Below are 4,289 nucleotides of genomic sequence, written 5' to 3' on the forward strand. Positions count from 1 at the left end.
AAATTAGAAATAGTGGGCTCCTATTAGAATATTATTTTGGTGTAAAAAACAGAGTTGAAAGATAAATTTCGTGGTTTATGCTGACAGCCTGAAATGTTTATATACGAGAGACATATTTTTCCAGAATATAATTGCCCATAATTAAGGGTGCATATAACACACGAGAGCCTATTATACGCGAATAAATAAGTCTTGTATACATTGTTCAATCGGAAGGGGTGCTAATTGGGATTGTTCACTAGCCAATATATTAGCAAATATCGCTGTGGGCGCTTATTAGAGCGGGGCGCTTATTACGTCGATTACGGTATGTGTTTAATAATTGTTACATTTACTACTGGTTTAAAACAGTGAAAGCAGATTGTGTTTGATCAGGATTTGTTTGCTGTATTCATAATATTTGTAAAACTGTATTGTGTTGTTTTGGTGCTTATCCAATCGCCTGTAACATTTAATTACCCATTTAGAAAATATTGTTTTTCAATTATATTTTTATTTCTTCCAGACCAAATGCTTTTTTTAAAATGAATTTTTTGCCTAAAATCTTTTTAATAAGCACACCCCAAAAAAGATTTCTCTAGCTTCTTTTCTCTGCTTTGCTAATACTGAGCAAATGGATACTATGTGCATATTTACGAATAATTCCTCACTTTCCAGCGTGCAGCAACATTCCAATTGACGTAATTAATGTCACACAATGAGGTTACAATGTCCTCAAATCAAAATCTTTTGGTAAACTAAGTTTAACAAACAAAAGTCTGTGGGACAAACAGTGGAAGCCTGAGATTGTTTGTTCTATTGACCAATCAATTGTTTCCTCTTTCTGCTATATTTATGTTTTCACAAACTGTACATCAATTTCCAACATGTGTGGAACTGCTACAGGGGTTACAATTTCCTATATGTTAATGTCAATGGTCAAATGTTTTGTTTGTTTATTTGTTGTTTAACGCTGCACTCAGCAATATTCCAGCTGTATGATGGTGGTCTGTTAAAAATCGAGTTTGAACCAGACAATCCAGTGATTGTTCAAATATTTTTTGTGTTTTAGTGTTTATGTCAGCCCAGTGGAAAGGGAGGGGGAAAACACAATCTTAGCAATTTTCCAGCTGTATGATGGAGGTCTGTAAATAATCGAGTTTGAACCAGACAATCGAGTGATTGTTCAAATATTTTTTGTGTTTTAGTGTTTATGTCAGCCCAGTGGAAAGGGAGGGGGAAAACACAATCTTACAACTCCTTATTATCTGGCATCTGACATCCACTGAGTTTGATGATGGATCACAATTATTCTGCTCCCAAAAGGCACCCCTAAACATCTTTATAAAAGCCCTGTGGAAATGTATTTTCTGGGCGAAAAAGATCACCAGTGTTCACTGGAGGTTGTTACAATATTGATTGGGAAATATATCAGATTTGTCTCTGGTAACAGCTGGGAGGGAAATTCTAATTACAATATGTGAAAAAAGCACCAATAAAAATTAAGGTGTGGTTTAACACTTTTTTTTAATGCTCAAATGGTTTATACTATAATGATTTTACAATAAATTACAACGAAAATACAATTATGTTTTTACATTTTTGTTAATTGCAAATCTGACATAATATTTACAATGACACATATTTTAATCTGAATGTCTTAGACTGAGAATCACCATGAGAAGATGCTACACTGAAGTATAGTAATGAATCCAAGTTCTTATGACTACAGAAATAATGTAAGTGTTTACAGTTTCAACTCACAGGCTCTTGTGTCATTGCTTACATATTTCTAGATTAATTAATATCACAAGTGTCAGAAATGCACTATTCTCTTATTTCTTATATAGGATAGTGAATTTCTAACACTCACAATTTTAATTGATATAGAAATATTTAAGTAATGACACAAGGGCCTGTGTTTTAACTGCCAACACATCTAGCGTGGCATGTATAACTTATTTGTTACATTTAACCTTCACTGATGTATTAACTGTATCATGTCTTATGTGTAATGGAGCTGTATTATTAAGCATTTTGCTTGTTTACCAATTCATTTACACATTTTTGTGAAACTAAATATGTTTAAACCACAACTGCCAACCATCAATACATTAGTGTTTGAGGATGAAGAGGGTGAGTGAGTTGGGTTTAACGCTGCTTTTAACAGTATTCCAGTTATATCACGGCATGTCAGCTTTATGTGGGAGGAAAGCCCAAAGTGATGCAGGTCTCAGATGCTTACCACTTCAGTGAAACCCACGAGCATGGGTATGGTGCTGAAACATAATCGGCACGAACCGGGATTCGAACACTGCACAGCGAATTGTGGCTACTTAGACGACTGGGCAACCCGTGCCTCCTTGAGAGAGGGCTGATAAAGAAGACATATAATTTCATTATTGGAATCAAAACTTTTGATTCCTGTGGATTCAAAAATCTGTAGGTATGTGGAATTCAAACCACTGAGAGGGATGTGGATGCCTGATAATTTTCCACTGTGATATGACAGAAGTATTGCTAACAGCGAAACACAAATAGCATTAACTCACTCTTTGTACTGGTGGAAAGCAGTTTCCCTTTATTGTGTGTGATGTTCCCTATCTGTAATTCAAATATTGCATAGTACTGGCATAGTGTTGATATTTCAGGAAATGTCGTGCTTCACACATCACCATTCACAATTAATACTAACTTGGGGGTGGAGGTGGTGGTGATGAAATGTTTGTTGGTTATTACGCCGCACTCAGCAATATTTCAGCTATATGATGGCAGTCTGTAAATAATCGAGTCTGGACCTGACAATCCAGTGATTGACATCATGAGCATCGATCCACACAATTGGGATTCGATGACGTGCATCAACCAAGTCAGTGAGCCTGACCACCTGATCCCATTAGTCGCCTTTTACGACAAGCATAGTCGCCTCTTACGACAAGCATAGTCGCCATTTACAGCAAGTATGGTTGATGAAATGGATCTTTATGCAAGGCCGTAGTTAACTTTTTTTGACAAGGGGGGCAAATAAGATTATTCATTTTTTATTCAAGTTAACTTTCACAAGGAAAAATGTTTTCTGTAAAAAATCCAGGGGGGCAACTGGTAATGAAGCAGGCAGGGTAACAACAAGTGCCATCTTTATATGTCTTGCGGTATGATGTGTCCAGGGATGGAACCACTGACCAGAGAGTCTATATAGTATAGTCTCCCCCCTCTGACCCTCCGCTCCCCGGGCAGATGCTCTATTCATTACACCACAGTGGATGTTTAATACATTTCTGGGTAAGCGTTTGTCGTAAAGTAACTATTACAGTATCCTTGATGATCCAGTGTATCACATTTACTGACTATAATAATGGTGGGAGATGCAAGACACTGGACGGTCGAGGATGCTGATGTTGTTCATCAAACACAAACAAGTAACATGCAATTAGAAGATGAAACTGTAATAGTTCAGATATGTTTTGTTGGTTGAGTTGTATTTCAAGTCTCATTTTTAACAATCACATGTTGGGGCGGTGGGGTAGCCTAGTGGTTAAAGCATTCGCTCATCACGCCGACGACCCGGGGTTCGATTCCCTACGTGGGTACAATGTGCGAAGTCCATTTCTGGTTGCTGGAATATTGCTAAAAGTGGCGTAAAACCATACTCACTCACTCACTCACTCACAATCACATGTTCAATATTTTACTCTCGACATTGTGTATGGACTCTATTAACATGATCTAGTATGAAGGATTTAACCAGTACAGTGAACAGCCGGTAGGCAAAATGGGTTTCTGATTTTGATATTTTTAAAAGCTTACTCCATTTTAGACAAGGATCTTAGAAACGAAGTGTGCGAGTCATTTTGGTTTAAAGCTGCTCTTGGCAATATTTTAGCAATATTGTGAATGTCATAGAGGATTACATCAAAGTTGATTCCACACTTTATGCAAACGGGCAACTTATCTGGAGCTCTGAGTTTTATTTCTGGAGAAGTAGTTTGTTGCAGGCAGTATTTGTCACTGCATAAGCTAAATATACATTCCCATGGCCCTACAGATCGATTGGGCTGAAGTAGTGAGTAAATGAGTATTGTTTTACGCCGCTTTTAGCAATTTTCCAGCAATATCACGACTGGGGACACCAGAAATTGGCTTCATACATTGTACCCATGTGGGGAATCGAACCGGGTCTTTGGCGTGACGAGGAACACTTAAGCCACTTGGCTATCACACAGCCCCTGAGATGCTGCTGAGCTGAAGTAGCAAATCAAGGTTGTCGTAGTTCTCAGTAAATGTCCTCTAAATAATACTCATACAAACTG

The sequence above is a fragment of the Haliotis rufescens genome, unplaced genomic scaffold (assembly GCF_023055435.1).
Source record: "Haliotis rufescens isolate VD_foot unplaced genomic scaffold, xgHalRufe1.0.p SCAF_9, whole genome shotgun sequence".
NCBI classification, from domain to species: Eukaryota; Metazoa; Mollusca; class Gastropoda; order Lepetellida; family Haliotidae; genus Haliotis; species Haliotis rufescens.